Raw genomic sequence first — 27214 nt, forward strand, 5'->3', positions numbered from 1 at the left:
TAGTCACAAATTACTTAAACAAAATATCAATGAAAATAATCAAATTTTGAAAATGCCATGTCACTGGATACTTAAAAAATCTACCCACCAAACGGTGGCAGGAGACTACACATGTAAATGTACAGAAATGTGCAACCTTTTGTCACCTGTGGCTCTTTCTGCTGCCAGAAGAGCTGAAGGGAAAGGAAGATGTGTGAATGGAAAAAACTAGTGAGGTTTAGGAAATATGGAGAGTTTGGAAGAGGAACACCGGGTCAAGGAACACTTACAGGATGGTATAAGAAGGAAAGATGGATTGTTGAGGACTGCACCAGATGAAATTTGAAAATCTGAAAGGTTAAATGTGGACGATAAGGCAATAAGCAAAACAGAAATTACAGACAATACATCATGCACAACCTAAAAAGAAAAGAAAGCTAAGTATGTGTTAGGGTTGGGGGGAATAGCCAGGTCAGAATACCGTGATACCGAAAACTAAAAGGGAGTGAAGAAATGAATACTGAAAGCAAAGAAATTAAGAAAAATTAATAACAGGTGGGTGACAAGTACCAAGGACATGTTGTAATGCCAGCTGCCAACTGCGGAGTTCTGAGAAACTGGTTTCTGGGGGCAGAATAAGATTGCTCATGTGCTGAAACAGGCACCAAGTTCAAGACTGACATGTTTTAGACCAAGCTCTACAACAGGATAGGGTGTGTTGTCAGTATACATGCTCTGTCTATGCCAACTCATCCAAACTGGCAACTTGGTGGTAGTCATGCCCATGTAAAAGGCCAAACAGTATTCATGTAATGGCTGGTACAGGAGATGTGTCGTTTCACAGATGGGTTTCCCTTTGGTAGTACATGCTCTGGCAGCTATAGTACTGGTGATGTTACGAGACTGCACAGGGCAGGTCTTACAATGGAGATGGTTACAGGGGTACAACCCATAGAGTAGGAAAATGGGTGCAGAAGGAGTGCAGGGTCTGGCAAGGATATTGTGGAGATTTGGAGGGAGTTGGAAAGCTATTCTAGATGTGGTGGACAAAATGTCACACATAATGGTCCTCATTTCAGGGCATAATTTAAGAAGTCAAAGCCTCGTCAAAGTATCTGATTGATACTTTCAAGACAAGGAAATGCTGAATGACAACAGGCGTATTTCTAAGATTTTTTGGGAGGGATCAGCAGTACCACGATTGGTTGTGATGACCCAGTAAATCTGCTTTTGAGATGAGTTGGTGCTGTAATAACATCCAGTGAAGACAGAGGTAAGAATGGTGGTGTATTACTGCAAAGATCCTGCATAGGAACAAACATTTTGCCTTGAATGCTGGTGATGTATGGGAGGAAATGTTTGACTTGGAAAATATGGCAACTGTCAAAATGTGAGTACTGTTGTTTGTTAGTATGCTTAAGACACCCAGACAACATGAGAGCTCAAAAAATGGAAATTTTGTCTTTTATTTAACAAAATTCTGTGATTCTTCCTGAGTTTCAAACTAAGTACTTTATTTATAATGCAACTGCATCATTTTGTGTTCAAATTCCTATTTAAAGCAGTTGTGGTAACTTTTTAAAAAAAAATGCCTAGGAGGCCACAAGAAGTCTGCTGGTATGAAACATAGGCCTTAATTTGAGAAAGAAATATCTGATAATGTACATTTTGAGCACAGCATTGTCTGGTAATGAAACACGAACTGTGGGAAATCCAGAACAGAACAGAATTGAAACATTTGAGATGTGGTGCTACAGAAGAGTATTGGAAATAAGATAGGCTGATAAGGTATGGAATGATTAGGTTCTCTGCAGAATTAGTGAGGGAAGAGGTATATGGAAAATACTGACTGAAAAGTAGTGACAGGTTGACAGGACATAAGTTAATATGTCAAGGAATAACTTCCATGGTACTACAGGGAGCTGTAGAAGGTAAAGACTGTAGAGGAAGACAGAGATTGAAATACATCCAACAAATAATTGAGGCCATATGTTGCAAGTGTTACTCTGAGGTGAAAAACACAAAACCTTGACTAAAATGTCTCATTATTTAATTTTGGCACAAACATTGTACTGTGTGCAGGGATTTATTGCAAATGATGCTTTTGTCAATACAAGTAGTTTACTTCAGCTTACTTGTGCTTTATGCACACAATTATGTCGTAAACTAGTTGTTGTGACTGTTTTAGGTGTTTTTCAAATAATTTTGCATCTTAAATGTTCAAAAATTAACAAGTTTAATTCCTGTCATACATTTTATGGCAATCTACTGCTTATGCTGTTGAAATCACATTAAAACTGAAGAAATTGTTAGGTTGCAGTTAAGAGGGTATACTTCATGGTGAGGGTATGATAGATGTGAAGCAAAAGAACAAAAACATACAAATTCACAACCCATGCCATAAACTGTTATGGTACAAAGTGAAGGTGAACAGGCCAGAGTAACAAAGGAAAGACAAAAAATTAAAGAAGATTAAAAGGATACTCAGACTCAGCAGGATATGGAGCTGGAGTGTTTTGTCATTTTACAATTGAGAACAAAATTGCATGCACATCTTGACTTTCAGTTTCTCATGATCAACATTTTTGCATACTTAAGTACCATTGCCTCATCCAGTGTTAAAGCTACAAAATCATGTGAGTCCAATTTATGAGATACTTGACTATGAAGCGGTGGCTCCATTCACAGAAGTTGAAGACAGTGGGGAGAGTGGCCTGTTGACCATAAGCCTGCCCATATCTGCATCCAGTCACACCTATCAATTGAGCTGTTTGTACAGAGTTTAACTGATAGAGAGAACAAGAATATACAACAATATCTTAAATATTTTCAGCTGGAGCATGCCATATGTTCATAAATTATTAGGAGAAAAAATGCAGATTCCTAAATAACATTTCTTTCAGATATATAGAACAAGAAATTTGTAAATATTCCTGTTCCATTCTTAAACAAACAAAATATGTTCTGACCTTTGAATTCCGATAGTGTGGAAGTACAGTATGCTTAGAATAAAAATCACACATAATTCAATATGTAAGGGAAAAATCAATTTTACACTATTTTGAATGCAGCAGTGTTCAAATTTTTGTCACACACAGGTCCCAATATACTAATTATTTGATTAGAGTTTCATTTCAATTATTATTAAAATTTTTATCTTATTATCTTTAAAAATATTAGTGTAAAAAACAACCATGATGCTTCAGTCCCCTAATGTGAACAAAAGTGATGTCTAGGTCCTCTTAGTTTGAACAGAAGTGTGTAGCTCACCCTCAGTGAGGATAAGGGCAATATCAAGGAAAGCGGCATGGGATTCAAAATAGGACTGTGTGACATTTCATTGGGAGAATTTTTAACAGGCCAGCCTCACTATGAGTCCATACTGTAAAGATGTCATCACTGTATCTAAACCAAATCAATGGCTCAAGGCATGGGGACACCAGGAAAGCCTCTAAGAGACACATGAAAAGGGTGGCATAGGAAGAGCAATCCTGGTTCCCATGACCGTGCCACTTATCTGTTTATATATCTGCCCCTCAAAGGTAAAGTAGTTGGTGTAAGGGTTGGGTGTTGGAATGTTTGGTGGAGGCGACCAGACAGTGAGGTCATCGGTCTCATCGGTTTGCGGAAAGACGGGGAAGGAACTCAGCCGTGCCCTTTCAAAGGAACCATCCCAGCATTTGCCTGGAGCAATTTCGGGAAATCACAGTAAGGTTAAAGCTGATTAAGGTGAGTAGGAAGGGCATCATAGGTTTGGTATCAGGTGGGTGCTGGTTGAGGAAATGTTCAGCAGCAGACAGACCATGTACTTGTTGGTATAAAAGGAGGTGGAATCAATGGCAACAAGCAGGATGTGTGGCACAATGGGACAGGCACAGATATTAGATAATCTAGGAAATGATTGGTGTCTTTAATATAGGAGCGAAGTCTTCATACTACTGGCTGCAAGTGTTGATCAACTAAGGGAGATACACCTTTGGTAGGTGCTTTGTAGCCAGTAACATTGGGATGATCAGGGTGACTGGGTTTATGGATCTTAGGAAGAAGGTAAAAGGTGGAGGTGTGCATTTTCAGTTGGTTAAGAAATGCTATGGATTGAGTTCTTAGTCCTTGTGAGGAGTCTGAAGTTTTAAGGAGTCAACTGTAGGTCAGCTTGTATCAGAGGGATGGCATCTTGATGGCAGATGCTGTACATAGAGGTGTCACACAAATGGCACAGACTCTCGCTTACATACTCCTATTGGTCAAGTATCACAATGGTAGATTCCTTGCCCGCTGGAAGGATATGATCAAGTCATCAGTTTTCTGGGAATAATGAAGAGCCTGGGGCACTGTGGAGGACCTGTTAGGGTCATGATGTAGGGACCTAAGTAAAGGTTGTAAAGCAATGGTGAATGTTAGGAATTTTTGAAGGCTTGTAAATAAAATGTCAGGATTTCAGTCTTATGTAAATTAGAGCTCTACAGAATTATGGAGTGAAGGGGAGGGGAGCCTTTGAATTGTGCAACACTTAACATTATCATTGCATAATGGCCAGTAGCCATTGTATTTTATTTTAAGAAGCTAAATGAATATGTTTCCAAACAGAGCTTGATCGTAACTGCAGGTTCATGTTGCTGATCATCTTTCCAATGATACCTGCAAGACACAAACTGCATATACTAATGAAGATTGGTCACGATAATGGTATTAAAAAGTCATCAAAACAACAATATCACCATGATTTTTATTTCTGAGGAAATTCAGTAATCCCATTCCTTTGCCTTGAGTTATTGTGTATAATATTAATATCATCCACAATCTGGGCAGGTTAGTATGATTACAGCTCCTTTCATGTAGTATTATAAGAAAAAACTATTTTGTCTATCTCACAAGATGATCAACGATCAAGAACAAATTCTTTCATTTGTCCCAGTGCCATGGCATAAAAGAAGTTTGTGGGTGAGACTAGAGAACATAAAAAATGCAGCTTCCAATGTTTCAGATAGAAAAACAGTGACCTCCAATGTCTCAGAGCAAAAGAAAAAAATTTGAAGGGAAAATAGGCTATTCAGACCTGGAAAAATAATTTCCCAAAGTATTCCTGGTGTAAGGGGAAAGATGGTGAAGATGGGTCAAGAAACTCCTGATAAATTCATCATTTAAAGCCAGTCACTCGATTGTACTGAAATTGGGAGGAGATAATTGTGTGCATCCATTTCCATTTGAAATCGTTTACTTCACTGTCAAACATTTTCCAACTTGTTCATACAGAATGACAAATAAATTAAAATTACGTGTTGGGATGGCTTCATGTTATTCAGTTTATATTGTTGACTGCTAAATACCACATGGGCAGCTTGTTAATTAGACACTGTTCATTATTGGCAGCTTGTATAGACATGCTACCAAAAAGTTCCAAGGACAAAGATTAGGCAACTAGGACTTTTTTTCTAATCATTAGCAGCTACTGCTACTGTGGATTAGATTTGTTATAAAGTTCCCCATTTGGGCTAGCTGGCCGGTGTGGCCAAGCGGTTCTAGGAGCTTCAGTCTTGAACCGCGCAACAGCCATGGTCGCAGGTTCAAATCCTGCCTCAGGCATGGATGTGTGTGATGGCCTTAGGTTGGTTAGGTTTAAGCAGTTCTAAGTTCTAGGGGACTGATGACCTCAGATGTTAAGTCCCATAATGCTCAGAGCCATTTGAACCATTTGAAACCATGGAGTAATTGGGCGAAGTTAGATACATCTTGGTTAACAATAAAGAATTTACGTAATGACAATGACAATACTATGTAACAGACAGACTGCTACTCATCATGTAGTAGAGGTGTTGCATGGTAGACAGGCACAACAAAAAACTTCTAGAAAAGTAAGCTTTTGAGGCAAAAGGCCTTTTTCTGAAGTCAACAGCACTAATGCACGGTTGCGCGCACACACACGTTTGCGCCTGCGCCTGCGCCCACAAACACTCTCTCTTGCTGGGAGGACAGACTGCAATCAACTGTGCATGAAGGGAGAATCAATCTGGGTGGTGTGGGCTAGGAATAGGATGCGAACGAAGGGGGGGGGGGGGGGTACATAGCAGGGTAGGGCTGGAGGATGGTCAAGTGTTGCTTTTGGCAGCATACATGGATGTGATGTGGAGAGTATAGGGTACCTAGTTGCATTACGAAGGTAGATGGAGAGCGGAGTGGGGGAGGGGAGGCTGGAGCAGACACGGAAACAAGTAAAAACATGAGGAATAAAAGACTGTGTGTTCTGATGTTATAATCCTACCTGCTGGTGAAGGCTCCCCCACTGTTGGTCTGAACCACAAGAATAACTTTTTATGTGTCCGCCAGCTGTAAGATTCGTCCATCAACAAACCCTGCCATAGTGGCCCCATTGAACCAAACAGGAATTCTAGTCTCTCTTCAAATCCTTAGGCACATCCCAGAACCTCTCCTCTGAGCCCCCCCCCCCCTCCCTCCCTCTCTCTCTCTCTCTCTCTTTCCTCCCCGACACTTACCACTCCCCATTCCCCTACCTTCTAAATGCTTCATAAATCCAATACACCCAACCATCCATTGTGGCCAAATGCTCTGCCCCCATTGAGAGAGTCTCTGTTTTCATAGACCAACACCTTCTGCCCATTACCTGCAACCTTCCCTTCTATATGGAAGACACCAACTCTCCACAATTCCTGTTTCTTTACCACATGATGCTCTGCCCATTACTATTGATGCCACTTCCTTTATGCTAAGATCCCTAATACCTTTTGCTTTGTCATTATTGAACACTACTTTTCCTGATATCCAATGGATTCCACACCTACAACCTCTTTTCTGGTCACCACAACTGACTATATCCTAACCCATCATTACTTTACCTTTGAAAGCATCACCAACAAACAAATTTGAAGTACGGCAATGGGCACCCACATGGCACCATCCTGTGCCAACCTAGTCATAGGGCATCTAGAGGAATCCTTCCTAACCACCCAGAATCCCAAACCCCTGACCCAGTTCAAATTCACTGATGACATCTTCGTAATCTGGTTTGAGGGTGATGACACCCTATTCACATTCCCCAAAAACCACAAAGCCTTCTCCCCCATTAGCTTCACTCGGTTCTCCTCAACCCAACAAGTCACCTTCCTCTATGTTGACATCAGTAACTCCACCCATATGTAACCTACCAACCACCAGCAACATGTCCACTTTGACAGCTCTTACCTATTCCAAACTAACAAGTCCCTTCTACATAGCCTAGCCACCTGCAGCTTATCACATCCATAGTGACAAGAAGTCCCTCTCAAAATACACCAAGGGTTTAACTGAAGCCTTCACAGGCCAAAACTGTACTGAAACAGATCTTCCGTGCCTTATCTCTCAAGTCACCCACCACCTCCCAAAGTCCCACCATCTGGCCTGAAAGGAGCATTTCCCTCATAGCTCAGTACCACCCAGGAAAGGAACAACTGAATCAGATTTTTCATCATGGTTTCAAGTACCTCTAATTGTGGCTTGAAATGAGGAGTGTCCTATCTACTATCCTTTTCACCCTCCCATGATAGTGTTCCACCATCCGCCGTACCTACACAATATCCTTGTCCATCCCTACTCCACTCCTGCTCCCAACTCCTTGCCTCAAAATTCATATCCATCTAATAGATCTGCATGAAAGTCCTGTCGTACATATCCTCCCACCTCCATCCTCTCCAGTCCAGTCACAAACATCACTTATCCTATCAAAAGCTGGACTAACTATGAAAGCAGTCATATGATCTTCATGGTAAGCTGCAACAGCTGTGTTTTGCTCCACATGGGCATGACAACCAACAAGCTCTCTGTCCACATGAATGGCCACTGAATAATTTTGGTCAGGATACAGTTGGAGCACCCAATCAATGAACATTCTAAAGAACACAACATTCTTCACTTCAAAGACTGCTCCACAGCCTGTGTCATCAGGACCCTTCCTACCAACACCAGTTTTCTAAATTCCCCAAATGGGGCCTCTCCCTGCAATATATCCTATATTCCTGTACTCTCTTGGACTCAACCATCGATAGTCACTGTCCTTCACCCATCCCCTTCTCTGCTCCCACTCAAGCAATACACAGCCTTCTATTCCACTAGTGCACCTACAGTCTCTTTCCTTCTCACCCTTTTCCAATATCCCCCCCCCCCCCCCCCCCCAAAAAAAAATCTGTCTACTTCTGACCGTACCCAGCTGCCTACACTCTTCCCACCATACCCCTGTATTGTCCCAGAACCAGTACTTTATGATCCCCACCCCTACCCTGCTATCCGTTCTCCTCCTGTCCTCCTTAACCTTACCAGTCACATTTCTTGTCCCACCAGGCCCAGTTGCTCGTAGTCTGACCTCGGTGGCCAGAGACAGTGGTCTCGTGTGTGTGAGTCATGATAGTGGGAATGTGTGTGTGTGTGTGTGTGTGTGTGTGTGTGTGTGTGTGTGTGTGTGTTTATTATCATCTTCAGAAGGAAGGTCTTTCAGTTAACAGTTTGCGTGCTTAGCAGTCTTTCTATTGTGTTTGTCTGCAACTCAACATCTCCACTATTTGGTGTGTAGCAATGAATCTCTTTCATAATATTGTGGTTATTCCATACTGGAGTATCCACTGTTTGATACTGTAAGATGTTCATAACAACCACAAATTTAATATTTTGTAATGTTGTAATATGTGGAGATGATATGTCTGTTATCATAATAGTCTTCATATGTTACTTGTATAAATCACATTCTGTACATTGTTTTGGACAGTTGGTTTGCATAGAATGCTTTGATGTACAAATACTTATGATCTAGGATACATAAAACTTTTCAGTCAATACTTTTTGCAAATGTTTCTTGTGTGGAGGTCTTGGTACCGCACCAATATTTCAACAAAAACAGAAACAATGAACTGGACCTCTTAGCAACAAATAATTCTGAGCTAATAACAATCATCAAAACAGATACAGCGATTAGCAAACACAGCAAGACTGAATATTGTAACCTACAAATTCTCCACAAATAAACAAAAAATATACCTATCCAAAAAAGCAGATAAAAATTCACTTGATAGTCTTTCAAAATTAAAAATTTAAGTGTAGACCAGATGTGGCTTGAATTCAAAGAAATGATATTGGCTGCAATTGAGAGATTTATGCTAAATAAATTAACAAAAGATGGAGCTGATTCTCCTTGGCAAACACAGTGCATCAGAACACTGTTTCAGAAACAATGAAGACAAGATGCCAAATTCAAATGGATGCAAAATCTCCAACACTGACGATTTTTTAAAGAAGCTTGAAATTTTGCATGGACTTCAATGCAAGATGCTTATAGTAGTTGCCACAATGAAAGTTTGTCTTGAAACCTGGCAGAAAATCCAAAGAGTTTCTGGTTGTATGTTAAGTATGCTAGCAGCAACACAAAATTAATGCCTCCTCTGTGCAATAGCAATGGAAATACTATAGATGACAGTGCTGCCAAAGCAGAGTTACTAAACACAGCCTTCCAAAATTCCTTCACCACAGAAGATGAAGTAAATTCCAGAATATGAATCAAGAACAGCTGCCAACATGAGTAACATAGAAAAAGATATCCTCAATGTAGTAGGAGTAATCCACTAAATTACAGGCCCACATCATTAACATCGACATGCACCATACATCACTTAACAAAAGCAAGTCTTCCAGTCCACACTGTACACCAGTTACGTTCATTTCAGAGTTTGCTGGTACTTTAGCTCCATACTTAGCAATCATATACAACCGTTTGCTTGATGAAAGATCTGTACACAAAGACTGGAAAGCTGCACAGGCCACACCAATATTCAAGAAATGTAGTAGGAGTAATCCACTAAATTACAGGCCCACATCATTAACATCGATATGCAGCAGGATTTTGGAGCATATATTGTGTTCAAAATTATCAATTACCTCAAAGAGAATAGTCTATTGACACACAGTCAACACAGATTTAGAAAACATTGTACTTGTGAAACACAATTAGCTGTGTACTCGCATAAATTGCTGAGTGCTATTGAATTGGATTTCAAATAGATTCTGTGTCTCTAGATTTCCAGAAGGCTTTTGACATTATACCACACAAGCAGCTTGTAGAGAAATTGCATGATTATGGAATATCATCACAGTTATGTGACTGGATTTGTGATTTCCTGTCAGAAAGGACCCAGTTAATAGTAAGTGATGGAAAATCATCGAGTTAAACAGATGTGATTTCTGGCATTCCCCAAGATGGTGTTGTAGGCGCTCTGCTGTTCCATATCTACATAAACAATTTAGGAGACAATATGAGCGGCTGTTTTAGGTTGTTTGCAGATGATTCTGTCATTTATCAACTAGTAAAGTCATAAGAAGATTAAAACAAATTGCAGAATGATTTAGAAAATGGTAGAAAAATTGGCAATTGGCACTAAATAACAAAAAGTGTGAGGTCATCCACATGAGTGCTAAAACGAAGCCATTAAACTTCAGTTACATGATAAATCAGTCAAATCTAAAGTCTGTAAATTCAGCTAAATACCTAGGAAATACAATTATCAACAACTTAAATTGGAAGGAACACTGGGAAAATGTTGTGAGAAAGGCTAACCGAAGACTGCATTTTATTGGAAGGGCACTTACAAAACGTAACAGAGCTACTGAAGAGACTGTCTACACTACACCTCTCCATCCTCTTTTAGAATACTGCAGCGTGTTGTGGGATCCTTACCTAGATAAGACTGCTGGAGTGCATGAAGGAAGTCCAAAGAAGGGCAGTACATTTTGTATTATTGCGAAATAGGGGAGAGGATGTCACTGAAATAATAAAGGATTTAGGGTGGACATCATTAAAAAAAACCCATTTTTTATCACAGCAGAATCTTCTCGTGAAATTTCAATCAACAATTTTCTCCTCCAATCGTGAAAATATATTTTTGATGCCGACCTACATAGGGAGAAATTATGGTTGTAATAAAATAAGGGAAATCAGGGCACACATTGGACAATATCAGATTTAGTCTTTTCCGTGCGCTGTATGAGACTGGATTTGGGAGAGGTGTGATTACATAATCGACTATTATGTAATAGCAAATTTTCCTTAGGTTGCCATTACACCATCACTTGAAACTTGAAATTCACTGGCCAACTGGTTAATGCCCATATAGCACAGTCAAAGAATGTCCTTTGCTTCAGTGGCAACAATGCAGTCTTTGTGGGGCAATCGTCAAGCTGCATTTATCAGCTACCAGCTGTCATTTGAATCAGTTCATCCACAATTACTGTATACCCTTCTTCATAAACTGTACTCGCATGCTCATTTTAGCATTGAAAAATCAACAAAATTTTCTCTTTATGTTTGTTGTTACACATATTCAGATAAACCTCTCTCATGACAGTTCCATAAAAAATAATTGAACAGTACCAACCTGAATACTCAGGAATTCTGTTCAACGAGCTGATGTGTGGAGCAAGTAGCTCAATCTTAGTCAATGGAAAATATATTAAACAACACACCAAGACCAATATTCAGAAACTCGGTATGTGGCTCTGAAGAAAGATCAAACTTAAGACTGCAGACCACATCACACCAACCTCTATGACAAATCCCACCTGTACCAAGCTTGGTGCAGCTTTAAACACAAGCTAGACCACCTTCTAAACCAATGATTATCATCATTCAAATGTACTCCATACTAGAGTCACTTGATGCATTCATTAATCTTCATTGTATTTTAAGATTTTCATAAGGCTTTTGAAACCATTTCTCACACACAATTTCTAATCAAATTTGGTGCCTATTGAGTATCATATCAGTTATGTAATAAGATCCATGCTTTCCCGTCAGAAAGGTCAAGTTCATGGTAATTGATAGAAAGTCATCAAGTAAACTAGAAGTAATGTCTGTCTTTCACTGAGGAAATGTTATCTGCCCTCTGGTGTTTCTGATCCACATAAAAGATTTAGGAGATGGTCTCAAAAGGTCTCTTATATTGTTTGCAGATGATGTTGTCATTTAATGTCCTGAAAGGTCATCAGATGATCAAAACTTATTGCAAAATTATTTAGACAAAATATCTGCATGGTGCTGAAAGAGGCATATCTGACTATAAACAGTGAAAGTACTAAAAGGAATCTGCTACACTTTCGTTGCAAGACAAATCACACAAATCTAAAGGCTGTCAATTTAACTAAATACTATAATCAACAGCTTAAATTGGAATGATCACACAGTAAAGCTGTTGTGCTTATGCTAAGGACAACACACACCCATTCCTGAGGGAGGACTCGAAACTCTGACAGGGGTCACTGTGCAAACTGTGGTAAGTAACATCAGACCACGTGGCTATCCCCCATGGCCCAAAGACTTTCATTTATTTGTGGAACACTTAGAATAATCAACAGGTCTACTACAGAAACTGCTTATGCTACATTTGTCCTCCTTCAGGAGTACTGGTGTGCAGTGTGGGATATGCATCATATCGATCTGAGGGCGGACTTGGAACAAGTTCAAAGAAGGGGAGCACATTTTGTATTATCACAAAATAGAGGAGAGAGTGCCATGGGAGATGGGAGATGATATGTGAATTAGAGTGTCAATCATTAAAACAAAGGCCTTTCCAATTGCAGCAGGATCTTCTCATGCAATTTCAATAATTAATCTTCTCCTCAGAGTGTGAAAATATTTTGTTTCTGCCCACCTACATAGGGAGAAATGATCATCACAATAAATTAAGAGAAATCAGAGCTCGTACGAAAATACGTAAGTGTTCACGTTACATGTGTGTTGTTGGTGAGTGGAACAGTAAAGCTGTGAGTACCGGGCGTGAGTCGTGCTTCGGTAGCTCAGATGGTAGAGCACTTGCCCGCAAAAGGCAAAGGTCCCGAGTTCGAGTCTCAGTCCGGCACACAGTTTTAATCTGCCAGGAAGTTTCATATCAGCGCACACTCCACTGCAGAGTGAAAATCTCATTCTGGAAACCACCCCCAGGCTGTGGCTAAGCCATGTCTCCGCAGTATCCTTTCTTTCAGGAGTGCTACTTCTGCAAGGTTCGCAGGAGAGCTTCTGTAAAGTTTGGAAGGTAGGAGATGAGATACTGGCAGAAGTAAAGCTGTGAGTACTGGGCGTGAGTCGTGCTTCGGTAGCTCAGATGGTAGAGCACTTGCCCGCGAAAGGCAAAGGTCCCGAGTTCGAGTCTCGGTCGGGCACACAGTTTTAATCTGCAAGGAAGTTTCAGTAGAGAAATAACTTGAAAGTGGTTTGATGAACCCTCTGTGAATTCCAGACTAACCATGTATGAAGACATAGATGTAGGAAAAGGTGATCTTAAGACTGGCAGATGGGAATCATTCTTCCTACATACATCACAGAATAATACTTATCTACTACAGACAAAAATACATAAAAATTCTTAATGACCTGTGTTTCTCAAATTATGCACACTAATTCCACCAAGAATAATATTTTCATTAATCTTCATGAAAGTCCTTTAATTTGCTGATTACTTTGGTACCCTAATAAATATCCACCAGGATTTGGAATCCTTAGAATCACGAAAAGTCCCGTACACAAAAGCTGCCACTTTTTGTTCAGTGGATGGTTTCTTAATGATACTTTCCTGTTCACTTGATACCTTAGTATTTTTATAATTGTCTTGTCACAATTGTGCTTTCTTCTAAATGCTTTGTCTGTGAAGCTGATCAAAGCTTTCTGAACCATTTATTCTCACTTATCTTCGTCACTTGGAACCTGTGGAATCTGGTTCACACATTCATTCATTCTTTGCCCTCCTGCCAAACAGTAGCTCTGCTGTAGTGTAGTGTCTTGACAAAAGAGACGATTGGTTCACTATGTCATCAAACGGTTTTATGCAGGCAATCCCCAGCGTCTGTAGATGGTGACAATACGTCCTTATGAACTGTTAACTTCTCGAAACATCCTTCTAAATTCTTTGTCTAGTGCTTTCCACTGAGACCATGGGATAAGATAGAAACTGTTGTACAAGGCTTTGTGTGGAAATTCATCAAGGTGATAAGTATTTCCTTTGTATTATCCCAGGTTTTTTTCAAATACCTCCCCATATTTATTCAAGAGGTTTAACTATTGGTGTCTCTGAATGCCAGTGAGGCTCTCTGGGTCGTCTACTTTCTGTTATATTTGTGATATGACTTCAAGTCCTTTATTCAATTGGCTCAGAAAGTTTCTTGTTCTGCAATGTTCCTTTACAATGAATTTGATCAATACTGACTGTGGGTACCGTCCTTCCACACCAGCACAACTTAAGCTCATTCACTGTTAGAAAGGAAACCTTACCCATAGAGAAGTTGATCTTGTGTCCACATAGATAAACTCATGGATCATAAGGAAGTCAACAATAAGCCTTCAACTAGCAGAATGGTGCATGGTATTGCAACAGTTTTACTAGCATTCCTATTATTCTAATATTTCTGGATCACATTTCAATGGCTCCAGTTGTCTTGCAGTTCTGTACAGGAATGACATGCAACTTGGTTTTTGTGAATACTTTATTGAAAGAACTGCTTGACATCACAATGCCAAATGCTACTGTGTCTAGAACAATAGTTACTGAAACATCCTCAATACTGGCCCAAGTTACAGATTGTGGTAACAATGGGTATTCCTGGTTGCTTTGATTCATATCAGAGCAGAGTTGCTACATTATATTGATAGCTTTAATACAATGAATATAATGAAGCTTACTTCATGTCTAACTCACTGTGGCTCAAGGTGGTTGGAGATTGTTTCCAGGTGTTGTACAGTTGTCTGACTGCTGTCATCAATAATTTTGGTAATCACTAGTGATTGTGACCCCCAGTCATAATCTGACAGTGTATTCAGTTGTTTGTTACTGCAATACATATTATTATTAAACGCATAACCAGAATTGTATCTCCTTTCACAGTTCATTCAATTTGTACTGCAAGGATTCCCACAACATCTCCTTTGCTTTTTTTCTGATAACTGTTCAGTTCGGTATTCTGCGGAGGACACCAGCTTATGGTACGTGCAGTTGTCCTCTACTACAGCCATTGCCTGTACTAGGACTCCGTGAGTAATAACCTCTGGGTCTTGGTTGCAACTCAATGTCTCCTTCAGTTACGCCCATAGAACCCAATACAGACATAAATTCATTCCAACTGAGTTCTGACACAGTGATATGTTTCTCTCCATTTTCAACAGACAGGGTTGCCTTTAAGATTGTTGAAACATCTCTATGAGAAATGGATTGACCTCAGTAGCATGCCTTACTAAGTTCTTTTTTGAGACACCGGTGCAAGCTCCCATTTTGAAAAGAGAAAAGCTCTGAGTAAAAACCCTCTTCTGTTTCTTACCGGCACATAACTGAGCCACAATTTGACAAGAAATGCATTTTCAAAATCCTCATGCTTTGAGGTGTCAGAAGTCATGGGATAACTCCTAATATTGTGTTTGATGCCCTTTAGCCTGCTGTAGTGCACCAATTCAACATGGCCTGGACTTAACAAGTCACTGGAAGTGCACTGTAGAAATACTGAGCCATTACTGCCTCTATAGCCATCCATAAATGAGGAAATTTGCCAAAGCAGGATTTTGTGCACAAATTGACCACTCTGTCACACTCCATAAATTTTGATGAGACTCAAGTTTTACAATTTGTGTGGCCAAATCATTCGCTCAAGTTATCTAGAATGTTTTACAAACCAATTGTGAACAATTATGGCCTAGTGACTGTATAATGGTTACCTTAAACAATTTCGCATGCTCTTTGAAATTTGCTCACCATTAGCATGTTCTAAACAGGGAACTGGCAGAGATTTAATTATTCATTCAATCTCCCACTTGTCGGTATCACAGAGAAGTGTTTCAGACATCAATATTGGAAATTTTCCAAGAGAGTTATATCATTCCCTGTGAAAACTAAGTTTTTATTAAATGACAAGTAATGCTCAGAAAATGACAGTTTAATACTGTACATATACAGGGTGGTCCATTGTTCGTGACCGGGGCAAATATCTCATGAAATAAGCATCAAACAAATAATCTACAAAGAACAAAACTCATCTAGCTTGAAGGGGGAAACCAGATGGCGCTATGACTGGCCACTAGATGGCGCTGCCATTTACCAAACGGATATCAACTGTGAGTTTTTAAATAGGAACCCCCATTTTTTATTACATATTCATGTAGCACGTACAGAAATATGAATGTTTTAGTTGAACCACTTTTTTCGCTCTGTGATAGATGGTGCTGTAATAGTCACAAATATATGGCTCAAAATTTTAGATGAACAGTTGGTAACAAATAGGTTTTTTAAATTAAAATACAGAACATAAGTACATTTGAACATTTTATTTTGGTTGTTCCAATGAGGTACATGTACCTTTGTGAACTTATCATTTCTGAGAATGCATGCTCTTACAGCATGATTACCTGTAAATACCACATTAATGCAATAAATGCTCAAAATGATGTTCGTCAACCTCAATGCATTTGGCAATACACCTAACGACATTCCTCTCAAGAGCGAGTAGTTTGGCTTCCGTAATGTTCACACTTGCATTGACAATGTGCTGACTCATGTTGTCAGGCATTGTTGGTGGATCACAATAGCAAATATATTTCAGCTGTCCGCACGGAAAAAAATCTGGGGATGTTAGATCCGGTGAACGTGCGGGCCAAGCTATGGTGCTTCAACGAACAATCCACATGTCATGAAATATGCTATTCAATACCGCTTCAACCACACGTGAGCTATGTGCCTGACATCCATCATGTTGGAAGTACATCGCCATTCTGTCATGCAGTGAAACATCTTGTAGTAACATTGGTAGAACATTACGTAGGAAATCAGCATAGTTTGCACCATTGAGATTGCCATTGATAAAATTGGGGCCAATTATCTTTCCTCCCATAATGCCGCATCATACATTAACTCGCCAAGGTCACTGATGTTCCACTTGTCAGAGCCATCGTGGATTTCCTGTTGCCAATAATGCATATTATGCCGGTTTACGTCAACACTGTTGGTGAATGACACTTTGTTGCTAAATAGAATGAATGGAAAAAATCTGTCATTGGCCCGTAATTTCTCTTGTGCCCAGTGGCAGAACTGTACATGATATTCAAAGTTGTCGCCATGCAATTCCTGGTGCATAGAAATATGGTACGGGTGCAATCGATGTAGATATAGCATTCTCAACACCGATGTTTTTGAGATTCCCGATTCTCACACAATTTGTCTGCTACTGAAGTGCAGATTCGGCATCATCATTTGTTGCAGGATGTGGTTGACATTTCACATGTGGCTGAACACTTCCTGTTTCCTTAAATAACGTAACTATCCGGCAAACGGTCCAGACACTTGGATGATGTCATCCAGGATACTGAGCAGCATACATAGCACATGCCCTTTGGGCGTTTTGATCACAATAGCCATACATAAACACGATATCGACCATTTCCGCAGTTGATAAACGGTCCATTTCAAAACAGGTAATGTATCACGAAGCAAATACCGTCTGCACTGGTGGAATGTTACATGATACCATGTACTTATACGTTTGTGACTATTACAGCGCCATCTATCACAAAGCAAAAAAAGTAATTCAACTAAAACATTCATATTTCTTTATGTACTGCACGAATATGTAATAAAAAATGGGGTTTCCTATTTTAAAAAACGCAGTTGATATCCGTTTGACCTATGGCAGCACCATCTATCAGGCCAACCATAGTGACATCTGGTTTCCCCCTTCAAGCTAGATGAGTTTCGTTCTTTATAGTTTTTACATTTGATGCTTATTTCATGAGATATTTGGCCCCGTCACTATCAATGGACCACCCTGTATATGACTTATCAGTATCAGATATATTTTTACTACACGCTGACTTTATATCGTTGACCTTGTGCTTGTGAGCAGACACTTTCTTCACAACTGACCGTATGGTCTTAATTTTATCCTGTGAAGTAGCTATTCTATTTGTGTACCACATACTCTTTGAACTCCTAATAACATTTTTAAACACCTTACATTAGTGTCTGTAATGGGCTACTGTAGCTTGATTGTGACTACTTCTAGCATTTTGATATAATTCCCATTTTGTTCTACGTGATATCCTTATTATTATTAGTATTTGACAGACATTTGCTGAACATAACAAGTGATTTAAATAAAAACTCGTTTTCTACAGGGAATGACATAATTCTCCTGGAAAATACTTTTCCAATATTCATGTCTGAAATACTTCTCTGTGATACTGACAAGGGGGTGATTGAATCAGTAATGAAATCACTGAAGAACACGAACTCTCATGGATATAATGGATTGCCTAGAAGAATATTAAGGTACTGTGTTGCACATGTTAGCCTGTACTTAGCCGTATTTGTAATATTTCCTTTAAGGATGGTCAGTTTCCTGGATGATTAACGTACTCACTGGTAAAGCTGCTTTATAAAAAGGGAGAAAGGAACAACGTAGACAATTTTAGACATATTTCTATGCCATCAGTGTTTGCTAAAGTTATTGAGAAAGTAGTGTGTGTAAGGATAATTGATCTTTTATTTTACATAATTTGCTGTCAAATATAAATTTCGGTTTTAGACGTGGTTTAACAACTGAAAAGTCTACATTCTCTTTTCTCTGTGAGGTACTGGATGGATTAAATAAAAGGTTTAGAACACTAGACATATATTATGATTTAACTATGGCATTTGATTGTGTTTATCGTAAAATACTCCAGAAGTTGGAATATTACAGAATGAGGGAGTAGCTGACAATTGGTTCACCTCTTACTTTAACAACAGACAGCAAAAGGTAATTATTCACATGTGTTGAGAATGGCTGTGATGTGGGGTCTGAGTGGGGTATGGTCAAATGGGGCGGCACCCCAGGGATCAATGTTGGGGCCACACCAGTTCCTTATTTATTTAAATGATATTCCCTCTAGTATTATGGGTAACTAAAATATTTCTGCCTGCTGATGAACCTAGCTTGGTAGTAAAGGATGTTGTGTGCAACACTGGCTCTGTTTCAAATAGTGCAGTTCATGACATACACTCAAGGCTGATAAAAACAAAATTAATGCTAAATGACAGTAAAACTCATTTTTTACAGTTTCTAACACACAATTCAACAAAACCCAACGTTTCAATTCCACAAAATGGGCATATGATTAGAGAAACTGAACAGTTCAAATTTCTTGGTGTTTAAACAGATAGTAAACTGTCATGAAAGGCCCACATTCAGGGTCTTGCCAAAGGACTTAATGCTGCCATTTTCACTGTTCGAACCGTATCAGAGGTAAGTGATAGTTTGTCGTGAAAAGTAATCTACTTTGCTTGTTTTCATTCACTTATGATGTATGGTATTATATTTTGGAGTAAATCTTCCCATTCTCAAAGACCATTTTTGGCTCAGAAACAAGTGGTCCGGGCAAAAAGTGGTGTAAATTCATGAACCTCTGGGTATTCTGACATTGACCTTACAATATATATGCTCTTTATTGTCATTTCTTGTTAACAGTATCAGTTTATTTCAAAGAATTAGCAGCTTGCACTTGGTTAATACTAGGCAGAAATCCAAACTGTATTTTGAACTCACTAGCTTGACTCTTGTGCAGGAAGGTGTGCAATATACTGTTGTATCCATTTTTGATAATGTACCATAAGGATACAAAAATCTTAGCAGTAATCCACACTCTTTCAAATTGAAACTAAAGAGTTTCCTCATGAGTGACCTTCTGTTCTGTCAAGGAGTTTCTTGAAACATTAAGCTGAATTCCTCTGTTATATTGTTGATTGCTTTTGCATGAACTTATAGCTTGACTTATTTTGGGTTCATAAAAATTTTATTTTGTCTGTTAGTTCTTTTATGTTGTAATTTCATGTACTGACTCATTCCATGACCTTGGATATTAGCTACTCAATTTGGTCCTACAGAACTAGACATGTAAAATAAAAAATAAGGAAATCTTCTGAATATAAATGACAGCTGTACCAATGCATTGTTCTTTTAAACCTTGTGTACGTGATATTGCTGCCATCTCTACATGTTCGTATTACTATCCCACGAATTTTCCCAATTTGGTGTAGGTTTCGCATGAATCATTTATTTCAGTTGCCTATAGGGCCCTGTCACCATGCACATATTAAGTTACTTAACTTATCTTTTGCACCTTGGCCTATGGTCATGGCAATACATCTTTAAAGCCACAAATGAATACCACAGGATATACCATCTTATTTGATGAATATATCTGAAAGTTTCTGTGCTTAAGAATTTTCGTTTCCATTATTATTACTGTGTATGGAATTGTCACCAGCAGCACACCATGTGCAGATTGTGAAATATTTTGAACAGGCTGATACACATTCAGACTGTTATAGTCTGATCTGGGGTTCAAGGTATGTGTCATTATGCTTTCATGCAATTCATATTGGCATTTCTGACCAACTGTCAGGACATCTATTAACTCCTTGTACAGGGGTTTGACTGTTTCAACTATTTCATTTCTCCATTGAGAAGAATAATATCCTATTCGTTCTTTGATGTTGAGTAATTCCTTCTTTAGCCCCCTGCTGGCAGGGACAACAGATTACTAACAGAAGTCTTGATTCACTCATTCACACATTTTATTATTTGATCTTCCTCAGAATTGGCCCAAGCATTTATGTATTCTGTGACTTGCTGCCTGTGCACAGTAAACTGTTCTTGTACCATTTTTCTTGCTCTAATGACAAATTCATCGCTTGGTGTGACAGATTGTCTACGGTGTCACCAAAGGATAACTATCCATCATGGATCTCATTCACTTCTGTTGGTAGCTTCTCCATAGATCCAGGGATCAGCTCTTGAGCTTTTTGCAGTTCAGTTATGTCACTTCCTATTTCCTTCACTCTGGCTTCCTGTTTCTCTGCTAATTCAGTAAGTTGAGTGCACACTGTGGCCAGATCTTTCCTAGTGGGCATATCCTCCTGTCTAGTAGAAATTTCTTTTTGCTTTGTGGCTAATGCTGTAACAAGCTGTGTTTGTTTTGCAGCTCAAATTCTCGTCTGCTCCAGAATTTTGGTAAAGGCATCTTATGTTTATGGTTTTGATACCTCTGGTTCCACTACATCCTCACCTGAATGAACATTTTTAATACCTCTGGTTCCACTACATCCTCAACTGAATGAACATTAACGAAGTCCACCAACTTCATCTTATATTGAGCATCGGTTTTTGCCACTACACACAAACAAATTTGGACAAGAACCTAATGTCTTCTATCAGATTGCAACACAGTCCATCCCTAATACATATACACACAAAATATCATCAGACAGACAAAGAAATCTATAATGATAAGCACTGTTAAAAATAGATGAGAAATATAGTTTCCAATGATCTATATTGTGAAGAATAATACTCTGAAAATAGAGAAAAATCTTAGTACTACTAGAAAGAGTGATGAAGATCTGTACCAGTTATTTACCCTAGAAGCTTATCTGAAAACTTACAGCTTTGTAGAGGTGCAATGTGGTCAAAAAAGAAAGAATCATGTACTCTGACTTTATTTTCTGGTGTGTTCTCAAGTTCATTTGTGATGGACCTGGACTCAGCAGCGACTGCATCTGATCTCCATACAGAGAATTTTTGGAGTGTGTTACAAAATACGCAATAAATAGTTAAAATGCAATGCAATAACACAATGTAAAGTCCTGCCTCCCCAGAACCTGTCTTCTATATATTTTTCAAGGGATCTATAATGAATTACTTTATGCACTTTAAAAGATGAAGATTTAATCTTTATTATTATGATTTATGGTGTTGATAATTATGATTATAATTGACGATCAAGTAGGTAAAAAGACGAGGGCTAATAGAAATCCTTGGGTAACAGAAGAAATATTGAATTTAATTGATGAAAGGAGAAAATATAAAAATGCAGTAAATGAAGCAGGCAAAAAGGAATACAAACGTCTCAGAAATGGGATCGACAGAAAGTGCAAAATGGCTAAGCAGGGATGGCTAGAGGACAAATGTAAGGATGTAGAGGCTTGTGTCACTAGGGGTAAGATAGATACTGCCTACAGGAAAATTAAAGAGACCTTTGGAGAGAAGAGAACCACTTGTATGAATATAAAGAGCTCAGATGGCAACCCAGTTCTAAGCGAAGAAGGAAAGGCAGAAAGGTGGAAGGAGAATATAGAGGGTTTATACAAGGGCGATGTACTTGAGGACAATATTATGGAAATGGAAGAGGATGTAGATGAAGACAAAATGGGAGATAAGATACTGCGTGAAGAGTTTGACAGAGCACTGAAAGACCTGAGTCGAGACAAGGCCCTGGGAGTAGACAACATTCCATTGGAACTACTGATGGCCTTGGGAGAGCCAGTCCTGACAAAACTCTACCATCTGGTGAGCAAGATGTATGAGACAGGCAAAATACCCTCAGACTTCAAGAAGAATATAATAATTCCAATCCCAAAGAAAGCAGGTGTTGACAGATGTGAAAATTACCGAACTATCAGTTTAATAAGTCATAGCTGCAAAATACTAACGCGAATTCTTATCAGACAAATGGAAAAACTGGTAGAAGCGGACCACAGGGAAGATCAGTTTGGATTCCGTAGAAATGTTGGAACACGTGAGGCAATACTAACCTTACGACTTATCTTAGAGGAAAGATTAAGAAAAGGCAAACCTACGTTTCTAGCATTTGTAGACTTAGAGAAAGCTTTTTCCAATGTTAACTGGAATACTCTCTTTCAAATTCTGAAGGTGGCAGGGGTAAAATACAGGGAGTAAAAGGCTATTTACAATTTGTACAGAAACCAGATGGCAGTTATAAGAGTCAAGGGGCATGAAAGGGAAGGAGTGGTTGGGAAAAGAGTGAGACAGGGCTGTAGCCTCTCCCCGATGCTATTCAATCTGTATATTGAGCAAGCAATAAAGGAAACAAAAGAAATATTCGGAGTAGGTATTAAAATCCATGGAGAAGAAATAAAAACTTTGAGGTTCGCCGATGACATTGTAATTCTGTCAGAGACAGCAAAGGACTTGGAAGAGCAGTTGAACGGAATGGACAGTGTCTTGAAAGGAGGATATAAGATGAACATCAACAAAAGCAAAACGAGGATAATGGAATGTAGTCAAATTAAGTCTGGTGATGCTGAGGGAATTAGATTAGGAAATGAGACACTTAAAGTAGTAAAGGAGTTTTACTATTTAGGGAGTAAAATAACTGATGATGGTCAAAGTAGAGAGGATATAAAATGTAGACTGGCAATGGCAAGGAAATCGTTTCTGAAGAAGAGGAAGTTGTTAACATCGAGTATAGATTTAAGTGTCAGGAAGTCGTTTCTGAAAGCATTTGTATGGACTGTAGCCATGTATGGAAGTGGAACATGGACGATAACTAGTTTGGACAAGAAGAGAATAGAAGCTTTCGAAATGTGGTGCTACAGAAGAATGCTGAAGATAAGGTGGGTAGATCACGTAACTAATGAGGAGGTATTGAATAGGATTGGGGAGAAGAGAAGTTTGTGGCACTACTTGACTAGAAGAAGGGATCGTTTGGTAGGACATGTTTTGAGGCATCAAGGGATCACAAATTTAGCATTGGAAGGCAGCGTGGAGGGTAAAAATCGTAGAGGGAGACCAAGAGATGAATACACTAATCAGATTCAGAAGGATGTAGGTTGCAGTAGGTACTGGGAGATGAAGTAGCTTGCACAGGATAGAGTAGCATGGAGAGCTGCATCAAACCAGTCTCAGGACTGAAGACCACAACAACAACAACAACAACAAATTTTATCTGCTTCTTTACTAATGTTACAATCATTATAAGCTTATGTTATCTGCTAGATAACATGCAGGTGGAAATTACTTAAATAAAATGTAAAAATTTCAAAGTTACACAAAACAGACTTCTGCAGAATTATGGATGGGGTGAGGTGGCTACATGTTGTGCAATGCATAGCACTGTCTTCGTTTAATGGCCATTACTGCTGTACTAAGTTATTAGCCACAACTGTCACACTGTTTGTTAAGAAGTTATATGAAAATTTTCCCCCAAACAAGTCTCAATAAAAAGTTTAGTTTCTTGTTGCTGGTCCACTTTCCAATGATCCCTGTGACCTACAAACTGAATATACTTATGAACACTGGGTAAGATAATGGTAATTAGAAGTTGTTGAAGTAATGATCTCACCTTGAGTTTTATTTTTGAGAAAATACACCTGCATAGTGCTATTGTGAGTAATATTACTACTGTCAACAATTCAGACAGTTTAGAATGATTAGAACTTGTTTCACTTCATTTACAAAGGAACTAATTACCTTTTTGACTATCTCATATGATGATTAACAACTGAGAGCAAATTATTTTCTTTGTACTCAGAGCCATGTTATAAAGTGATGAGTACACTGTCCACTCTGGGGCAGTAGAGCTTGTGCATACTTGACAAAATATAAAAAGATATACTACACCAGCCAGATATGATCAGAAGTATGTTCAGGAACACATGTAAATGAAAAATTCAGCAAATTCATGACTATATTCAAACTAAAATTTGACGAGACATTTCCTAAAATGGGACATTCTGTTAGAGAATCTATCAGAAAAAACTGGGTGACAAAGTTAACAGAATCTTCTGAACACTCAGGTATCTCAGCTCTAGCAAAGACAATAAGAGGGGCCCAGCCTTCTTGCAATATTTTCTCAAATACAAAAGAACCTATAGGAAAATGCTACAGAATGGAAAAAGAATACAAAATGATAAGGCTATACAGATGTCCTACAATAAAAGCAAAGCAACAAGGAATATAGTAAAACAAGAAACTGGTAGCACCAAGCCAAAACAGAGAAATATGAAAATTAGAAATAAAGGTGGTTTAATATATAATTCTGAGGATAACTTTCTTGACCATAACTTTAGTAACATAGCAACTAAATTGCAAGGAATGCTACCAAAAATACAATATACAGCTACAAATAACTACGTACTTTACATAAAGCTGCTGCTAGCAACCATGCAAGAGAAAATCATTGGGATTGTGCACAAATTTAAGAGTAAAACATTCTTAGCTCCTGATGAGACTCCAGTGTGTCTACTAAGGGACTGTATTATCAGCATAAAAGCATCGCTAACAGATACTATAAATGAGTCATTCACATCCAGTTGCTTCCCTGATTACCTAACACAAGCAGAAGTTCTTCCCCCCCACAAAAAAGATGGTAAAGAAAATATAGATAATTACAACCCAAATTCAACACTGCCTCCATTTTCAAAAATGATAGAAACTATTATGGAAAACAGACTTATGGATTATTTAAATAAATATCAACTTCTGTGGAATGAACAGTTTGGTTTCAGATCTAGAAGGAGGACAGAAGCTACTACAGGAAAATTCACAAAAATAGTTATAGAAGCAAACTGACACATCCTGTCACATGAGTGGACACTAGCACATTACAAAATCTGTCACTCATGTGATAACTGAAACCACAGCATGACCCATCACACAAATAACCACTTTTTACTCTACACACTCCATCATTTGGATGACCACTGAAATCACAACATAGCCCACCACATAAATGATCAATGAAATCACTACACCACCACAGCACACTTAATGGACGAGTATGTTCTGCCTTGTGTCTGTGAGAGTATACTCCAGTGAAGCAGCAGCAGCAGGAGGGGCACATCTGAGACTTCTGCCCGTTAATCCTGCTGGACACCCTTAAATTGGGCACACAGTGTGGTGATATAACCTAGATATCAAAGTTGCAGTCTATGTTGTTGGAGGTCCTGTATTTTATTATTATGTGGCTGGCACATCCGCTTACTATCATTGGTGCAGTGTGACGAATGCTGTAAGCTCGCAGTCTGACTAATTGTGCTAGCAGTGCCAAATTTGTCCTACGCTATAAGTTCATGACTTTGATAGTACCATAACTAGCTGAACTGTGCAGCTGCCACTTTCCATTGCTACACAACCTAACCCTCCTCCCAAAAGGAGGGAGTAATTGAAGGTCAGGCAAATTAGGCTGGGAAGCACACTTAATGCCCAGAGAAGGATTGGAACAAAGACTGTACTGATTGGGAAGGTGGTGGTGTGGTCATCTGAGGGGGGTGCATGGAGGTGGGTTCAGATGGGAAGGTGTATGTCACCTTTATATGGTCCAGTGATACTGTCTGAGTGTTTCCATCTGCCAGCCAGAATGGCCGAGCAGTTCTAGGCGCTTCAGTCTGGAAGTGCGTGACTGTAATGGTGGTAGGTTCGAATCCTGCCTCGGGCATGGATGTGTGTGATGTCCTTAGGTTGGTTAGGTTTAAGTAGTTCTAAGTTCTAGGGAGCAGATGACCTCAGGTCTTAAGTCTCATAGTGCTCAGAGCCATTTGAACCATTTTTTTTTCTCATCTATGGAAACTTCTAGGGTCTAATGACTTTGACTAACAATCTCGTGAGATCCGGAGAATGGACATTGGAGACCAGGCCTGAACCCCTCAACACTGAGCATTACATGCATGGCAGTGCCTGAATCTGATGAACGAAGGAAGGTGGGGTGCCATGCTGAGAGCCAAGTTAAAGATAGACGCATGCAATATGGTAACACATGTCGTACAGGAATACTGGAATGTTACAGTCAGAAGAGATAGCAGAGAATTTGACACATTGTCTGATATCTGAAGCTGCTCACCATATACTGTAAAAGAGCCCAGTCACTGGGGTGTTAAGGTCTGTCTTAAACTGGAGTGGAGGTTGAGAAGTATGATGAAGAGTGCAGTAGTCCTTGCTCTGTTATGACAAACCAGAGCCACCTTCAAAATTTGATGCCATCACTCAACCGTATCATTTCAGGCTGGATGGTGATTATGAGTACCAAAGAATTTGGCAAGCTTTGAACAGCTGGGATTCAAATTTCCTTTCGCAACCTGTGGTGATGTCGAGTAGGAAAGCATAATGATCAGTCCACTTACTGACAAATACTAGTACCACAGTATCAGCTGCGATGTAAGAAATTGGTGTTGCCTCTGGCCAGTGTGTGAAATGTTCAATGATAATGTTAAAAAGATACTGCTGACCATCAGAGATGAGGAAGTGATTGACAATGTTAACATGGGCATGCATAAGCAACCCTGTGGACTCAGGAAAATCACCAACTGGGGCATGGATGTGCAGGTCAGTCTTACCAAGCTTACAGGCAACACAGCAATGGTTCCAGCTGCAACAATCTGAGCAGATGCCAAGCCTTACATAACGA

The sequence above is a fragment of the Schistocerca americana genome, chromosome 1 (genome assembly GCF_021461395.2).
Source record: "Schistocerca americana isolate TAMUIC-IGC-003095 chromosome 1, iqSchAmer2.1, whole genome shotgun sequence".
Lineage (NCBI taxonomy): Eukaryota > Metazoa > Arthropoda > Insecta > Orthoptera > Acrididae > Schistocerca > Schistocerca americana.